The sequence below is a fragment of the Impatiens glandulifera genome, chromosome 7 (assembly GCF_907164915.1).
Source record: "Impatiens glandulifera chromosome 7, dImpGla2.1, whole genome shotgun sequence".
NCBI classification, from domain to species: Eukaryota; Viridiplantae; Streptophyta; class Magnoliopsida; order Ericales; family Balsaminaceae; genus Impatiens; species Impatiens glandulifera.
The window spans coordinates 30,363,310-30,383,067 of record NC_061868.1 but is presented as its reverse complement, the minus strand read 5'-3'; the positions used below and the strand labels follow the sequence as shown (position 1 = coordinate 30,383,067).

The 19,758-nt window shown below is 32.8% G+C and overlaps 2 pseudogenes; both read left to right on the top strand.

The window, feature by feature from the left end:
• The first annotated feature begins 10,481 nt into the window (after window positions 1-10,481).
• Window positions 10,482-10,599, top strand: LOC124910950 (annotated as a pseudogene).
• Window positions 10,600-11,599: 1,000 nt separating this feature from the next.
• Window positions 11,600-11,717, top strand: LOC124910841 (annotated as a pseudogene).
• Window positions 11,718-19,758: the final 8,041 nt, after the last annotated feature.

Genomic DNA, 19,758 nt, shown 5'->3' with positions numbered 1-19,758 from the left:
CCCATGGTTCGTCGTCCGTAATGCTTCTTCTTAAATCATTCCAAAGTGTCTTCCTCTCTGTCCCAGAGTTGCTTGCATAAACTACCGCAAAAAATATTTTTACCCTTGTCATCAGATTGATAACCTCTGTCAAAATAACTTGCTTGCTTTCAAAAATTTTCTTGATTTCAACCCTTCTTTTATCCCATCCTACCCAGATTCTACTTTTAATCCCATCAGAGTTATGAAAAAATTCCCATTCTTCTTTGAAGCAACCTTGGACAACATTCTCTATTTGACTTTGTCTGACTTTTGTTTCAATAATTCCAAATACTGTGATTTCATTCTTCTCTGCTATTCTTCTAACTTCTCTTCTTTTTATGGGGTCATTTAACCCTCTAATATTTCATGTCATTAAGATCATTAATGAAAAGAAGATGTTCCAGCTTTACTTCCCCTTCCTTTACTTTTTCTTCCTTTCTGTTTTTCCCATATAGCAGGGCTATAAGGAATTGTATTTTCCTTAATTTTCTTACCTTCTTGTTTTGGGATTTTTGTGTTTCTCTAGTCAACTTTTTTTTGAATTGGAGATTGTACAGTTTCAATCGATTCAGCTGCCTCTTCTTTATCTTTCCCATTTCCTTCACCCACTTCCCCTTTCTTGCTTTCTCCCACACTTTCCCTTTCCACAACCTCTTCGGTATTGATTCTTGCTTCCAATTCAAGTTTCTTTGTTACCTCTTCATTCTCAGCCTTTGATTCTAAATCTCTTACCACTCTGTCTTCCTTCCCCTGTTCTTCAAAACCATTTTCTGAATTTCCTTCATTATCTTGATCTTTCTGTTTACTCAATAGTGATTCTTTGGTAACCATTTTCTGTCTTTCATTCTCAACCTTTTCCTTTTCCAACATTTCTTGTTCTTCTTTTTGTTTCTTTTCTGTCTCTGTCTTTGTCTCTTTCTCGATCTTCTTCTTCCTTTCTTCTTCAATTATTTTCGGGCACTTGTAACAGACATGTTCGAATGTATTACAGTCAAAGCATCTATTCGGCCTCCACTCATATGAGATTCTTATAATTGTGGGTTCACCTTTTCTGTCTGTTACCGTCATCTGGTATGGAAGATTTGATCTCGGGTGTATCTCAATGCACATCCTAGCATAAGTCATATGCTCACCTTTTTCTGTAGTTGGGTCCATGTAGAGTGGACTCCCCAATAGGCTCGCAAAGTGACTTAATGCTTCAGGGTTATACATGTGGGGAGGGATGTTGCGCAATTGGAACCAGATTTGCGCAGTTTCTTTGGGCTTGCTGAAGAGGTTCATATCTTCTGTCCATTTTTCGAGTTTCATGTAGTTTTTTCCAACAAATGTGTGCCCATTGATCATAATACTTTCGAGATCTGATCCTTCTTTGAATTTGAGAAAGTACAAGTCATGAATGTTTGATGTTACCTTTTTTAGACCATTTTCCCCCAATTGTTCCATTAGAGTTTTTTTGGTTACTAGAAATGGCACCTTATTTCTTCCGATGAAGTTTCCCACTATGACATTCTTCCATGAATTTACGCAGTTTTCCTCAACTTCTTGGGGTAGTTTGAATTCAAACGGGGAACCGATAATTTCAACTTTTGGCTTAAATATTCCAAGAAAAATCTTTCCCCTCTCTTGAACTGGATTGTCAACTTTTGTTTCCCCTATGTTCTTCTGCCCTACATTCTGTTTCTGTTGTTCATTCTGCTCGTTACTCTAGTTTTTCCCTGTTTTCTAATCATTCCCTTGAGTTTTTCTTTGTTCTTCAGCTTTCTTCCAGACCTGGTCTACATTCCAATTAGAATTGTTCTTGATGAAGTAGACTCTGGTTTTAGGGCATTTAGAGAGCTCTCTCAAAGTTTCAACAGACCAGCTCACAATAGTATCGTACTCCTCTTTTTTGAGGAGATTCCAGTCTTGTAGGTAATGTAGGTTGAGCTGCTCTGTGTACTGTTGGCTTTTCTCTTTGCTTAAAACGATTTGGCATTTCTTTCCCAGTATCAATAATTTCGTTATCTGATTTCTAAGTCCTTTCAGATTGGCCCTTTCATTAAAACCAACCCTCCATTTCCTCGGGTCTGTTTCTTTACCCAATACTTTCGCTGCCATTCTTTGCATTTTTTCTGTTTCACCCAGATTTTCTGCATTAATTCTTTCTCTTTTCAATTCTTTCTGAATTATTTTCTCTGCTTCTTCGTCTGAGTCAGGTATCTCAATAGTCTCAAGTTGAATTTGATTCCCATTAGAATCCGAGTTAATGACCTGTGCATTTTTATTTCCTAGACTATTTTCCAGAACTACTATATCTTTTCCTAGAGCATGTCCTAGACTATCACAATCTAGGCTATCAGCATGTATTCCACTAACAGTTCTATTATCATTTTCATTCATCTCATGAGTGTTATTGGGATTGGTAAAAAAATACCTGGCGTGTTGACTGTAAAATCTTTATTATTGCTCTTGCTCACGTCAGTCAGATTTCCACCATTTCCTCCTGGCTTTGGAGACCCATGATTTTCAAAGAGGATATTCGTGTGATTCTCTCCTAAGCCTATGTGGACGTTAGTTGCATTCGAATTTTCTATCTTAGGATCAGGGGAGCATGTGCTGGATTCACCCATTGCCCGATTAAGAGAGTTGGCCGGGCTTGTACCAACTGTTGACAAAGAGGGAATTTCCCGTACTGCTGAAGCTACAATGTTTGCAAAAGTCATATTTAAAGTGGCCGACACGGACGGATTCGTGTCAGCGAAGCTTTTAACAACTTTACAGTACACATAGGTTTGAAATTGATTTCCTGATGTACTCTAGTCTTGACCGAGAGATCGATGAGTAGATTTAGTAGATTTCTGCGAAAAGACGACCCTTCCGACCGAGAGATGAAATCACGACGCACACGGAACACGGATCACACAAATCGCACAGATGGCACAGTTCGCACGGCAACGAATGGTGTGTGATTTCTTTGCGACTGCAATCGAGGGTTTCTTCAACGACGATTACGACCGCGACGGCATATCGCGGCACACACGGCACGCTGATCGCACAGTTCGCACTTCACCTAGGGTTTTTTAATTTAATATAAAATTAAGGCTACAAAGTCTAAAGGGAAACGTAGTTAGACGAGGTCGTTTAACTCCTTTAAATGAAGTCTAAAGGCATGCGTAGTTAGACGAGGACGTTTAACTCCTTTAGACGAAGTTTAAAGGGATGCGTAGTTAGACGAGGATGTCTAACTCCTTTAGACGAGGTCTAACGGAGCACGTCTAATGCCTTTCTTTAGCAGACGTCTGAAGAAAGCATACTTCTAACCACGATCAACTAGCTATCTGCTATTCCTGCTCCTCTCACTTCCATGTAGTATGTCAAGCCAACTAATTGTATCAAATGAATGAAATCCACGTACGCGAATATTCGTCCAACTACTTGTTCGGTATAAGACAACTTTAGAGGATATTCGACACACTATCAGTTCAGTACGACCACAATCATTTTTACTTAGAGTCTACTGTACTCTGGTACTATAGGAGACCTTACAACAGACACTTGCCACATGTCCACAAAGAAGATTCGACCGTTGGTGTCCTTCTACTACAAATAGATGTTCAAGAACAACAGACGAATCACTGGATCAATTGAACACACGAAGTTACTTGCTTACTCACTTACTCTTGCTCTTACTAGCTTCTTACATTCTCCAAGATCAAGAGAGAAAATCAATTATTGTTTAACTGTGAGAATATTGTAAGTTGAATAGAGATTGTTTTTTTCAACAAAGAGTTTGCTAGTCCAGTAAGTTGTATTCGATTCAAAGTATTTAGTGGATATCATTCCGGTTGTGAAAGAATGGGTGACGTAGAAGTTTTATCTCCGAACATCCATCAAACTCCCTGTGTTATTTACTTTCTTCCATTTACATTCAGTTGTTCAAAGCTTCAAATCCGACGAACACTTCCACACTTGAATCTGTTTTAAGAGTTTGAAGGATTTGTGAATAATAGAAATAGATATTAATCCCTCATATAATTATTATTGAATCGTTTATCGTAAGCTGTTATCAGTAGTCAGACCCTAGTCTCTATTGGTAGTACTGATCCTATCAAGTGGTATCAGAGCCAAGTTTTCTATTCTCAAGCTTCTAAAGAACCTGAATCATGACTAAAGATGCCAACTCATCCAAGATTCCTATGATTTTAAAATAAAACTACATCGTGTGGAAGAAGAGAGTTCCTGCCCATCTTGCTTCCTTAGATGTTGACATGTGGAGTGTCGTCATAGAAGGTCCTATCAAGATAGAGAAAGACAAATTTGAGTGGACAAATGTAGACAAGAGGAAGAACAACCTCGACAACTTGGCCATGGATATCTTATATAGATCTCTTGAAGATAGCATGTTTAACTACATCATATCATGCGTGTCTGCCAAAGAAGTTTGGGAAAGACTCACTCAACTCTATGAAGGTAATGAGAAAACCAAAGAAAACAAGATAATGGTTGCCACCCAGCAGTTCGACAACTTTAAGATGCGTCCTGGAGAAACGATGTCTGAGTTTGATGTAATATTCAACAAAATCGTCACCACTCTCTCTATTCTGGGCAAGACTTACAACAACAGAGAGATTTCTATAAAGGTCATGCGAGCATTGCCCAGGGAGTGGGACATCAAGACTATGGTGATGAGGGAGTTCAAAGACCTCAATAAGATGAAGCTCTTTGACTTGTTTGCCGTTCTGAAGGCCTATGAGTTCGAGTTGAACTCTAGGAATGAAGAGGAGCACCCCACATCCACCATCATAACCAAGACTTTGGTGACAACCAAGGAGCCACCAGTTGCCACTAAAGTAAGACTACTACCCAGCATCTCAGCATTGATGCGATGGCTCTCTTCGTAAAGAAATTCGGCAAATTCATGAAGAAGAGCAATTCTAACTCAAACTCTTCAAACAATAACAATAATGATAAGACTAACTCTAAGGCTAACGTGAAGTGTTTTAATTGTAGCAGACTAGGTCAGTACAAATAGGAATGTAGGAAGCCAAAACGTGATGAGAAAAAGAAAGATAACAAGAAAGAGCTAAAGGCTCTCATGGCGGCTGACAGCAAGGCTAAGTGGATCCAAAGCAACTCAGATGACTCATCATCCAGTGATAGTGATGATGAAGAGGTTTCTTGCTTCATGTCAAGAGAAGAGGAAGACTCTGAAGTATTTGATTTCTCTTCAGAAGAGTTTTCATGAGATGACTTAATTACTGCACTCAATGACATGGTCATGGAGTACAAAAATCTATCTGACTCTCAAAATGAAATAAGGTCAAAATTTGAAATCGATAAACCTATTTTATCTTAAACTACTAAACCAAAAGTTTTTAAAAATAACACGGTTGAGATCTTATCTGAAAATGAGAAACTTAAGGAAAATGTTCAAACAATGTTTTCTGAAAACCAACGTTTAACTTATATTGTCAGTTCTTGGACAAGGTCTAGAGAAGCTGTCAAATATCAAATTAGTCTATTAAGGCCTGCCAGATGCAAATCCGATTTAGGATATGACAAAGTTATCCCAGATAAGTCTAGTGAAAAGTTAAACTCAACAACAAACAAGTTTAAGCAAATAAGCTTTGTCAAAGGGATATTAACTGATAATAGAACTGATTCAAGCTGTAAAGATCTAACCTTAAAGGATGAGATTATTTATGTTCTGCCAACTATAAGATGGTTGAAACCTATAAAGGAAGCAACCAACAAGTCTGGCATATCAAAACCTAACAAGAAGTCAAGACGTTTTGAACAAAAATCATCCTCTAAAGTTAAGTGATCAGCTGCTAGAAGGAAGACGTCTGCTAAGCCTAAATCATACGCACTAATCACAACACAAAATAGGAAGTCCATCAAAATAAATCAAATATGGATTCCTAAGGGACTGATTGATCGATGACCCAAGTGAATGTGGGTACCAAAAGCTGTAAATATATTTTTGTGTAGGTAATACAGGACAACTGCATGGAGGAAACTTGGAGCACAATCTTTTGAGAATATGCTCTAGCAGATCAATAAGTGGCGGATTTGTTGTCAAAGCCACTTCCATAGACTAAGTGTTTCTTTCCTAAAATTACTTTTGGATCTTGAGGACCTCAAATAATTTATTTGTTTTAAACATGCATAAATTGAGGGGGAAATTTAATGTTTAAAATGTTCAGACAGATGCACACAGACGAAAACTTTAATCGGTCTAATAGACGAGGCCGTCTAAAAGAAAACAAGAACTTAGACATATATTTTCTTAAGCAGTCTGTGCTTCTGAGTTGGATAATTGTCTTGGTTTAAAACCTACGCATGTTAGATGTCTGAAAGAAAAGCGTAGTTAGACGCTCACGTCTAACACGTACTGTTCAAGCGTAATTAGACGTCTATGTCTAATAGACGTCTAGACGTCTGTAAGACAAGCATAATTAGACGTCTGCGTCTAATAGACGCTTATCCAACCTAGACACTAGAATGTAGACAGTAGCTTAGAAGTCTAACTACGTGTGCAGTTATACGTTTCCTCTTCGGACTGATTGAGGACAACTATTAATATGCGTTGTCATCTAATTTTTCCCGCCCAAACATTAAACAGTTATTTTCTAAATTCGAATAACTTGAAGACACGTGTGTTTCAATGCTAAAGAAAATGACTAATATAGCCTAAACATTAAAATATTTTTTTGTAAAAACTTAGTTTTTTTTTGGAAAAACGACTTAGCGTCATTTCATTAAAAATTCCCAAAAACGGGAAAAAAAACCACGAGTTTAAGAGGTTATTCTAGACAGGCCTAGAATGATTTTGAAGTCGTAACATTCTGAATAAAAGCTAAAAAGCTAAAAACGTAAACGAATTATCTGTTTACAATGCTTTCAATTCTAGTGAGTTTAAAAAACGGTAAATTCCAGTTCCTGCAGATATTCCAGTTCTGCTCCGTGCTTGGAATTCTTATCCACGTTCCCGCGAGGGCGCTGCAATCCGATACAATATCTTTCCATAACTCGTCAATGCTCCTGCGGGTTCTGTCATATACTCTTGCATTTCGTTCTTGCCAAATGTTATATACCACTACTCTAAAGCCGCACTTGAACACGCTTGTTGTAAATCTATTTCCCTTGGCTTTGAGTAGTGCTTCTTCTTTGATTTCATTCCATTCGCTCGGGAAACTGATCAGCTCCAAGCTTTTATAGAATTTGTCCCAAAGCTCCGAAGCAATACAGCAGCTCCCGAATATGTGATCTATGGTTTCTTCATTTCCTATGCATAGAAGACAGCTCGCGTCCGGAATGCTCATATACTTACTAATACGATCACGAGTGCTGAGTCTTTCCCAGAAGGCGAGCCATAGGATGAACTAGTATCGAGGGATAATCTTCGTTGACCATACAAGAAGAGCCCATTCTACTTGTAAAATCTTAGTTAATGATGACTACTATTGGGAAAAGACGTCTAAAATTAATTGATGAGTTTTATCTTTCAAAAAAATGAAGGTTAAACATGTCACTATTCGAATTCCATTTAAAGATATTTTGCATGTGTTTAGGGTTCTTACGCTTCCTATTTTCTTAAAACCCTAGATTTCTCTCGGCCTTCTCTCTAAGAAACTTTGTTTATCTCCGTTCTAATCCGTTTCTTACACTCAAAATGGTTGACAAGAAGGTTGTCTCTTTTGCTCACAACACCTTGCAGGTGGATTTTGATTCTATCTACTCTATCGATCAACATGATATCGTGAAAATTTTCCGTTCTCTCGAGTACTATGGCCTCAGGAAGTATCTCGGCGGTCCTTATGTTCTCTACGAAAAGGAGGTCCGTGAGTTCTTCAAGACGATGAATGTGGTTGGAGACATGATAACGACGACTATGAACGGAAAGTCTATTTCCTTCAATGAATCGATGTATACTGAGTTCTTTGAACTACCATTAGAGGATCACACCTTTGAACGAAAACTCTTTTTTTGTTAAACCTTTTAGATTATTGTAAAAAAAATAACCAAAATAACGATAAAAATGAATCGTATTAAATCAACGTTAATGTAACACTCATGTTTTAAATTACTTTTTAAACAAATGTAATATAATAGAGTGAAAATGGATGATTTAAAAAAATGTGAATGTCGAACTATATGTTTGATTCTATTATGTTTTTATGATAAAAACATTAAAAATAACGTAAAAATAGATCAAATCAAAGAAACTGTGATCATAAACGGCCATTGGCCATTATAACTCTTATATTTTGAAAATTGTAGAAAATTCTATTTTTTAAGTAAAAAAAATTATTTCAAATTAATAAATTGATCATCATGTATCGGGTGCGATCATACAAATACTAATGCAACAGATCCCATCGAAACTCTAGAGTCTAAGGTACTGGGCGATAATAGTACTAGGATGGGTGACCCCCGAGATGTCCTTGTGTGAAACACCTTTTTTGTTAAACATTTTAGTTTTTTTTGTTAAAATTAGCGATAAAATGACCTTATTGAATAAACGTTAATTTCACGCTCATATTTTTAATGTTTTTATAAAAAATAACATAAAATAATAGAGTGAAAACGTATAAAATTATATATATTTTTTAAAATAATTGATGTATTAAATGAATAATTCATCATATAACGTGTGCGATCATACCATCATTTATGCACTGAATCCCATCAGAACTTCGTAGTTAAGCATGCTTGGGCAAGAGTATTATTATGATAGGTGACCCATATGAAGTCCTCTATTGAACTCCTTTTTGTTAAACTTTTAGATTTTTTTTTAAACAATAAAAATAACTATAAAAATAAACCATATTAAATCAACTTTAATGTCACACTCATTTTGTAAGATTTTTATATCTAAAACATAAAACAATGAAAATGGACGATTTAAAAAAACGTTTAGTTGAACTATGTATTTGATTTTTTATGTTTTATTGATAAAATCATTAAAAATATTGTGAAAACGGATCAATTTGAACAAATCGTGATTGTAAAAGGCCTTTGGTACTTTAAAACTCGTAAAGTTCAAAAATCATAAAAAAACTATTTTTTTTCTAAATTTAATGTATGAAATGAATAAATTATTCGTCATATAATGTGTGCGATCTTACAAGAACTAATGCACCATATACCATCAGAATTCTACAGTTAAAGGTGCTTTGGCGAGAGTCGTACTAGGATGAGTGACTTCTAGGAAGTCCTCGTGTCGTACTCCTTTTTCGTTTAAATTTTAAGATTTTTGTTAAAAATAGAGATACAAATGGAGCATATTGAATAAAAATTAATGTCACACTCATTTTCAATACTTTATAAAATAACGTAAAACAAAAGCGTGAAAATGGAATATTAAAAAATCATGAATTTTGAACTGTATAATTGATTTTTTGACGTTTTTTATGAAAAATTATTAAAAATAGGGTGAAAATATAACAATTTGAAGAAACTGCTCGTAAACGGCCTTCATTAACTTAAAACTCATACATTTCAAAAACGTAAAAAAAATCTATTTTTTTTTAAAAAATATCAAATGAATTATTTTTCATCATAAAACTAGTACGATCATAATAACACTATTGAATTGGATTATATTACAATTTTGTAGCTAAGCATGCTTGGGTGAGATTAGTACAAAGATTGGAGACCCCATGAGAAATCTTCGTGTCCCAAACATTTCTTGTGAAACTTTTTAGATTTTTTTTAAACATAACAATAAACGTTGACCATATTGAATAAACGTTAATGTCACACTCATTTTTTAATATTTTTATGAAAAAATATAAAACAATAGCATGAAAACATACTATTTACAAATAAAAAAACATGTATGTCAAACTATTTATTTGATTTTATGATGTTTTTATGTAAAACATTAAATATAGTCTAAAAATGGATCAATTTGAAGAAAATATGATGGCGGCCATTTAAAACTCGTATATTAGAAAATCACAGAAAATTCTATTTTCTTAAATATGATATATCAAATCAATAAATTATTTATCATATAACGGGTGCGATCATACCATCACTAAAGCACTAGATCTCATCAGAACCTCGTAGTTTAGCATGCTTAGGCGAGAGTAGTACTAGGATAGGTGAGTCATGGGAAGTCTTCGTGTAAAACTCCTTTTTTATTATCCTTTTAGATTATTGTTAAAAACAACAAAAATAACAATGAATACAAACCATATTAAATAAACGTTAATGTCACTCTAATTTTTTAATATTTCTTTAAAAAAATGTAAAACAATAGTGTGAAAATGGTCGATTTCAAAAATCAACGTGAATATCGAACTATATATTTGATTCAGTTTTGTTTTTATGATAAAAACTTTAAAAATAAATTGAAAATGAATCGATTTGAAGAAACTATGATCATAAATGCCTTAGGATTAGATTTTAAAAATCATAGATTATTTTTGAAAAACTGATATATGAAATGAATAAATTATTCAAAATGTAACGGGTGTGATCATACAAGAACTAAAGTACCAGATTACATCAGAACTCTATAGTTAAGCGTGCTTGGGCGAGAGTAGTACTAGTATGGGTGACCCCAAGGAAGTCCTCACATCACACACCTCTTTTTGTTAAACTCTTTAGTTTTTGTTAAAATTAGCGATAAAAATGGACCATATTGAATAAACATTAATGTCACAGTCGTTTTATGTTTATAGGACAAAATGTAACACAATAGCATGGAAATAAAAGATTTTTAAGAAACGTGAATTTCGAACTATTTATTTAATTTTGTGATGTTTTTATGAAAAAACATAAAATTGCATGAATACGAATCAATTTAACAAAACTGTAATCGTAAACGGCCTTCGACGATTTAAAACTCGTAAATTTTGAAAATCGTAGAAAATTCTATTTTTTTTAAAACAATTGATGTATTAAATAAATAGTCATCATACAACAGGTGCAATCATACCATCATTAATGCACTGGATCCCATTAGAACCTAGTAGTTAAGTGTTCTTGGGCGAGAGTAGTACTATGATGGATGATCCCTAGGAAGTCCTCGTATTCTTTTTTGTTTTTAAGAAAAAAAATTAAGAATAACTTGAAAATGGATCAATTTCAAGAAACTGTGATCGTATATGGCCTTCGGCCATTTAAAACTAGTAGATTTGGAAATCGTATAAAATTATATTTTTAAATTTGATGTATCAAATAAATAATTTGGTCATCATATAATGGGTGCGATCTCCCAGTATAATGCACCGGATCCCATCAAAACTCCACAGACAAGCATGCTTAGGTTAGAGTGGCTATAAAAATGAACCATATTGAATAAACGTTCATGTCACGCTCATTTTAATATTTTTAAGAAAAACATTTTCAAATAATATAATGAAAACGGATGATTTAAAAAAAAAATGAATATCGAACTATTTATTTTATTTTGTGATGTTTTTATGAAAAAATATTAACAATAGCGTATAAACTAATATATTTGATGAAACCATGATCGTAAACGCCCTTTAATAGTATTAAATTCGTACATTTTGAATATCGTAAAAAATTCTATATTTTTTTAATTTTATATATCAAATGAATAAATTGATCATTATATAACGGGTGCGATCATACCAACACTAATGCACTAAATCATATCAGAACTCCGTAGTTAAGCGTGTTTGGGCGAGAGTAGTACTAAGATCGGTGAGCCCTGGGAAGTCCTCGTGTTGCACACCTTTTATGTTAAACTTTTTCGATTTTTATTAAAAAAACAACAAAAATAACTATAAAATGAACCATATTGAGTAAACATTAATGTCACACTTATTTTTTAATGTTTTATGAAAAACAACATAAAACAATATCGTGAAAATGGACAATTTTGAAATAAACGTGAATGTTGAACTATTTATTTGATTTTGTGATGTTTTTATGAAAAACATATTAAGAATAGCATGAAAACAAATCAATTTTAGGAAACTATTTTTTTTATGTATCAAATGAATAAATTGTTCATCATATAACGGGTACAATAAGACTAGCACTAATATCTACAGTTAAGTATGCTTGGGTGAGAGTAGTACTAGTATGAGTCACCTTGAAAAGTCCTCGTGTAGCAATTCTTTTTTTTCTTTCAAAATAGCTTTAAAAATAAACCATATTGAATAAATATTAATGTCAAGCTCATTTTTAACGTTTTTATAAAAAAAAATGTAAAACAATATTGTAAAAATATACAGTTTTGAAAAATATGTGAATGTTGAAGTATTTATTTGATTTCTAGAAGTTTTATAGAAAAAATAGAATAGCGTGAAAACAAATCAATTTTAAGTAACCATGATTATAAATGGAATTCACCTGTTTAAAACTCATACATTTTGAAGATCATATAAATTTTAATTTTGTTTTTATTTTATGTAACAAATGAATCAATTCAGCATATAACGGGTGCAATTATACCATCAATAATTCACATGATCTCATCAGAAATATGCAGATAAACGTGCTTGGGCGAGAGTAATACTAGGGTGGGTGACCTCCTAGGAAAATTTTTGTCGCAATACTTTTTTATCAAAAATATCTATAAAAACGAACCATATTGAATAAACATTAATATCACACTCATTTTTTTAATGTTTTTATAAAAACAACATAATACAATACCGTGAAACGAACGATATTGAAAATAATGTGAATGCCGAACTAGTTATTTAATTTTGTGATGTTTTTATGAAAAAACATTAAGAATAGTTTGGAAATTGACCAATTTGAAGAAACTATAATCGTAAACGGCATTTAGTAGTTTAAAACTTGTTCATTTCGAAAATTGTAGAAAATTCATTTTTTTAATTCTATGTATCGGATGATTAAATTGTTCATCATATAACATGTGTAATCATACACGCATTAATACACCATATCACATCAGAATTCCGCAGTTAAGCGTGATTTGATGAGAGTAATACTAGGATACGCACTTCTTTTTTCTTCTTTTTTAAATATTTTTATTAAAATGAACGTAAAAAATATCGTGAAAATGAATGATTTTGAAAAAAAAAACATGAGTGTCGTACTATTTATTAAATTTTTGATATTTTTATGAAAAAAATATTTAGAATAGCATGAAAACGGATCAATTTGAATAAAACTCTTACATTTCTAAGACCGTAGAAAATTATTTTTTATTTTATTTTATCAAATGAATAAATTGTTTATCATATAACATGTGCGATCATGCAAGGACTAATGCATCGGATCCTCCGTAGCAAAGCGTACTTGGGCGAAAGTGGCTAGGAAGTGTGACCTCCTGGTTAGTCCTCGTGTCGCACTACTTTTTGGTTAAACTTTTTCGATTTATTAAAAAATTAACAAAAATAGCTAAAAAATGAAACATATTGAATAAATGTTAATGTCACGATCATTTTTTATGTTTTTATGAAAAACTATGTAAAACAAAATCATGAAAACGGACAATTTTGAAAAAAAACGTGAATGTCGAACTATGTATTTATTTTGTGATATTTTATGAAAAACAACGTAAAACAATATTGTGAAACCGAACGATTTTGAAAAAAACATAAATATTGAATTATTTATTTAATTTTGTGATGTTTTTACGAGAAAAAAACATTAATAATAGCATGAAAATAGATCATTTGAAGAAACTCTGATCGTAAATGACATTCGATCATTTAAAACTCGTACATTTCAAAGATCTATAATATTCTATTTTTTTTTTAATTCTATGTATCAAATGAATAAATTGTTCATCATATAACACCCAATGGATCCCATCAAAACTCCATAGTCAAACGTGCTTGGGTGAGTATAGTACTAGGATGAGACCCCTAAGAAGTTCTCGTCTTGAAATTCTTTTATTGTCAAAAATATCTTTAAAATGAACCATATTGAATAAACATTAATATTAATGTCACATTCTTTTTTTAATGTTTTTATGAAAAACAATATCTTGAAAATGGATGATTTTGAAAAAAAAACATGAATGTCGAACTATTTATTTGATTTTTAGATATTTTTATTAAAAAACCATTAAGAGTAGCATGAAAACTGTGGCATCCCCGATCTCGCATCTCCGGTCTAGGAAACATCAACGTAAATCTATTTTAAAATCATTTTTAAACTAATATATACATATCATTTATATCACAAATATTTCTCCAAATATCATTACATATTTTTCCAAAAACATAAGTGTTTACCAAAATACATTTCTAAAAAACAATTTAGTCCATCTACATTCTCACGACCGTTTCCTCTTGTAAACTTACATTGAGTTATTTAAACCATACAAGAATAGTAAGTTTAATGACTCAACAAGTAAATATTTTATATAAAACTAATAAGTTATAATATTAAAAAAAGGTAATGTTTGACTTTGAAAGTAATTGGATGGGAAAACTTCATTTACATAGTATAGTAATAATCTCGAGCACATAATTTTTTCCAAAACTCTTCGGAGATTATCACTATAGTTTGGGAACGTTTTGAGCACATATTTGGTTGAGAATTTTTCAAAGTCCATCCCTAAAGTCCACAACCTGTTTAGACACATAATTCATTGGAAGATAATTCTAGAGCTCATCTCGGAAAACATAATCTCATAACATAATTAAACACATATCATTTTGAATCAATACATCTCCCAGTCCGCTTTTTGATGCATTGGTAAATACCATAAAATGTCTCGTATCTGATGGAATTTTCAGAATAGGCATTGTCATTAATCTTCTCTTTCAACTCTTCAAAACTTTATGCACATCGATCAGTCCATTCGAATTTTACATCCTTGCGTGTCAAAGAGGTTAGTGGTAGCGTAATCTTGAAATATCCTTCAATAAATCTTCTTCTATAGTAACTAGCTAATCCAGAGAAACTCCTCACTTTCATTATATTTTCTTGGAATATCCTTCAATAAATCTTCTATAGTAACCAACTAATCCAGAGAAGCTCCTCATTTTCATTACATTCTTTGGTATTACCCATTTTTTATAGCATCTACTTTGGAAGGATCCACTTCAATGCCTTTAGGTGATATGATATGTCCCCAAAAGAAAATCTGGTCGAGCCAAAATTCACACTTACTAAATTTTGTAAATAGATGGTTCTCTCTTAAGATTTGCAAAACTATCTCCAAGGGTTGATGATGTTCTTTTTCAGTGCGAAAGTAGATCAAGATGTCATATATAAATACTACTACAAATTGATCTAAATATGAGTGGAATGTGCGATTCATCAATTCCATAAATGCGGATGGAACATTGGTTAATCCAAAAGGCATAACTAGAAACTCGTAATGCCCATAACGAGTTCAAAAGGTAGTCTTTTACGCATCTTCGTCTTCGAACCTCATTTGATGGCATCCTAATCTTAAGTCAATCTTTAAAAATACCAAAGTCTTTTCTAACTAATCAAAAAGATCATCAATTATGGGTAATGAATATTTGTTCTTGATTGTCACCCTATTTAACTCACGATAGTCAATGCATAATCGCTTTGACCCATCTCTCTTCATTACTAGAAGAACTAGAGCTCTATATGGTGATACACTAGAGAAAATGAATCATTTCTTCCTTAAATATTGTAATTGATATTTCAATTCTTTCATCTTCGTTGGTGATAATCGATAAGGCACTTTTGAAATAGGCATTGCACCAACTTTTAATTTGATAGCAAACTCCACTTCTCTAACTAGTGGTAATCCTACTATATTTTTAGAGAATACAATAGGGTAATCCTGTATCACTTCAATTTCTATTAGCTTGGACTTTTGTTTCTCTTCCTCTCCATGATTTCTAGCTAGATATCCTAGGCATCATTTTTGAAATGTTTTACAAACTTTGTGTATTTGGACAAATTTGTGGAGTAACTTGAAATAGAAAGGTCTTTCCATCTTGGTTTGTGAGTAATACAATTTTCTTCTAATACTTAATGTGTTCCTCATGGAGGGATAACCAATCCATTCATGGAATAATATCAAAGTCTAACAATTCTAATATCACAAACTTTAATATCACAAGATCTATTAGCATCTTATAATCTTGAATCTGGATTTTACAACTTCGAATACTCTTAATAGTATTAATATTATTGTCGGATGGTAATGAGATAGTATAAACAAAAGTAGATTCATCACATCTCAAACCATATCGTCAAATAAAGCATGTAAAAATATAAGAATGTGTAGCTCCAGAATCTATCAAAATACTAGTAAGAAGATTAGTAATTAAAATATTACCTATAATAATTGGAGTATCGGGATCCATTTCTTCCTGAGTTATTGCATACATACGACCATGAACTGACTCCTTTTTATTGGGGCAATCCCTTTGATAATGACCATTTTCTTATAGATAAAAGAAATATTTGAACCTTGTAAGTAGGAACCATCACGCGTCTTCCAACATTAACCACAAGTTGTCGCTCGTGGAAGAATGGGGTAAATAACTTGATGTTTGAGGATTCCTCTACAATTATTGTTATTGAGGTTGTTGTTGATACCAATTAGGCCAATCATTTATTTTTTGCGTCTGTGGGGCCTTAGAATATGTTTTTTGAAAGGGCCTCTTCAAGTTTGGTCCTTGGAAATCTCTTCTCGAGTAGTTTCTTCTCTTAGCTTGTGATTTCCTAATAATATCAACACTATCATTTCACACCATTAGTGCATTCTAAATAGTTTCCCGCAATGTAGTGGCTCCATTAAGATAAACATCTCTACGGATAGTAGCATTAAGTCCTTCCATGAAATGATTTTAACTTCATAGCTACACTCCCAACGATCATAGGAGCAAAATATTTCCCGTTTAAATTTCATAACATACTCTGCAACACTAGATTTCCTTGTCGAATTTCTAAAACTTCATGAGCTAGTTTGTTTCTAGTACTTAAAGTGAAGTACTTTCCATAAAAGATATCTTTGAATTCTTCCGACATAAATATAATAAGATTTAAGGTTATATTTGCTCCTTGCCACCAAATGCGCGCATCAACTTTAAACATGAATGACGCACAACACACTCTCTTTACATCGCTGATTTGTATGAATTCAAAATAGTTTCTAATGATTGAATCCATTCTTTCGTGATCATTGGGTCGATACTTCCTTTAAATTCCACTGGTCGAATGTTCATAAATTTCTTATAGATTGGTTGAATTCCTTCATTATTGTGGTTGAATCTATTAGCTTGAAACATCTATCTAATTTGTTCACCCTAGATTCGATTTTGATCACGCAACACCTCGACTAATCCATTCAAGAATGAATCGGTCAGTAGCGTATTATCAACTGATGAGGACACATGTGGTCTGTTTCCTCGTCCTCAACTCATAAATATATCTTCATAGTAATAAAAATATAAAAAAACATTCCCTAACTACTTAGGAATTCCTTTAAGGTGTAATGTCATTGATAATTTTTATCTCACTACATTGGAATCGGAAATCGGAATTTCATTTCAATGGAGGTTTTTATTGGTAACTTTTCTAGCCAAATTTTTTTATTTTTCTAATTATTTCTCTTTAAAATAGAAAAACAAAAAATTGATATCAAATTTTATACAAGATTGTCCTATTTGCTTTATTTATTTATTTATAACTATCTGGGTTCTAATTAATTCAAAATTTGGTCGACAAAACTTCGTTATTCAAATTAATTAATTATTTTTAATCTCATGCAATTAATTCATATAGAAATTTAATAATGCTTATATTGGCTCAAGATTTTAAGAGTCATAAATACGGATGTAAAAAGTGAGTGTCTACACCGACCATTGTCGGAAATCATAAAATGAGAGACTCCATATCAACTTATGATGTTATTTTGTATGAATTTGTCAATATGCGATGACTTCAAAATCTTGTATGAGGATTTTTTCACTCATTTAGTGAAGTAGTCATTCGCTACCAAAATAAACTCGTGACCATTTGATGCATGGGGTAAATTTTCTTGATGGTGTCGATACCCCATGTGGAAAAGAGCCACGGTGAAGTCATGTTCTATAATAATGAAGTCGTAGTATGACTCAAATTTGCATACATTTGGCATTGGCTGAATCTTTTGACAAAATGCACACTTTCTTGCTCCATGTTCTGTCAACAGTATCCAAAATGTACAATCTTCTTGGACAAGGTCATCCATTCATATGTGGGATACATGATCCAACCATGAATCTCGTTCATGATTTTTATTCATTCATATTTATTAACACACAACATATTTTGTCCATTGAATGATCATCTGTATAATTTCGATGTCATAAATACATAGTTTGTTGTGTATTGACGCAATGCCCTTTTCTCTTTCTTCTAAAAATAAGACAGGTATTCTCTATATTTGATATATCTCTAGAGTGGTTCGAACCATGTTTTGGTGTCCACCTTGTTGTTGGACACACTCTTGTTCTTGAAGTCTTATTTTTATTTCTGCCAAATTTGGAGAAGATTGATATTAATACCCTTTATGATCTAAGTCATAATGCGTCAACGAATTGATTTGACTCATCAGGGTGTGGTGAATGTCACATATTCGACACGGCGATCAATGTCATAATGTAATTGTAATATGACTTTAGGTTTTCCAATTTAACTTTCCAAAAAATTTGGAATCACCCACAACTTCTAAACGTTCAACCTCTTTCTTCATAGGCTAGTTTCATTCCCGACAATTATGCTTCGTATTTTTCCTCATTATTCATACAATGATACTCAAGCTTGATGGAAATCGAGTTATATGTTCTCATTGGATCAATTAGTAAAATTCCATATCTATATCATTATTTTTTCGACCACCATAAGACATTAGTTTCCAATCCTTTGATTTAGTGGCCATTATCACATCGTCTAGGAATGTCATAGATCAATGTCCTCTATCTAGATGGGTGGATTGGCTAAGAAGTCTCCTACTACGCTTCTTTGGATTGATTTCTAGACAATGTATTCGATGTCATATTAGTAAATCATCTTCATTATTTGGGCAATCTAAGTGAAAGTTGCATTCGCTAAAATAGGAAATGAATCGGGTCCAATCTCGTCACAAGTTTGATTGTGTGTGCTTACATTTAGTGACTTAAATTTTTTGTGACTCATGTGAATGTCCAACACACTTTCTCTACTAACGTGCAATTGAGTTCATAACTCGTTTACTCGCATAGTAAATATTTACTTTCACTTTGTCATCATTTTCATGTGATAGCAGATTTCCCAAAACGATTTCAATGATAGTTAGGTAAAGAATTAGATGGACAACCGGCCTAAGAGCCATTAAGATTGGAGGAGTTTTGAGATACTCACAATGGATCACATTCATGGTTAACTTGTTAATGAATCAACTAATGTATTGGATCTTATCTAAGAAGTTTCTTACTTCCTTTTCACTTCGCGGAGTGGGCATAGCCTTAATTACCTCAATTTTACTTCAATCAACCTCGATACCTTGATTTATAATAAGAAAATCAAACATCTTCCCTACGGTTACTTCAAACGTGTACTTCATAATATTAAGGTGAGCCATAATATACTAATCCATTGTAGAACTTATTGGTGTTTTGAACGTGACCTTCATGATCTCGAGATTTGACAATTATATCATCAATATAAATATCTACATCCATGTGTATCATGTCGTGTAAGATCATTTGTTGATGATCGTTGATACGTAACATCAACATTTTTTTAGAACAAATGACATGACCCGATAGGAAAAAGTACCCACTTCTTTGACACATGTCGTCTTCTCTTTATCTTTTAGGTCCATTAACACTT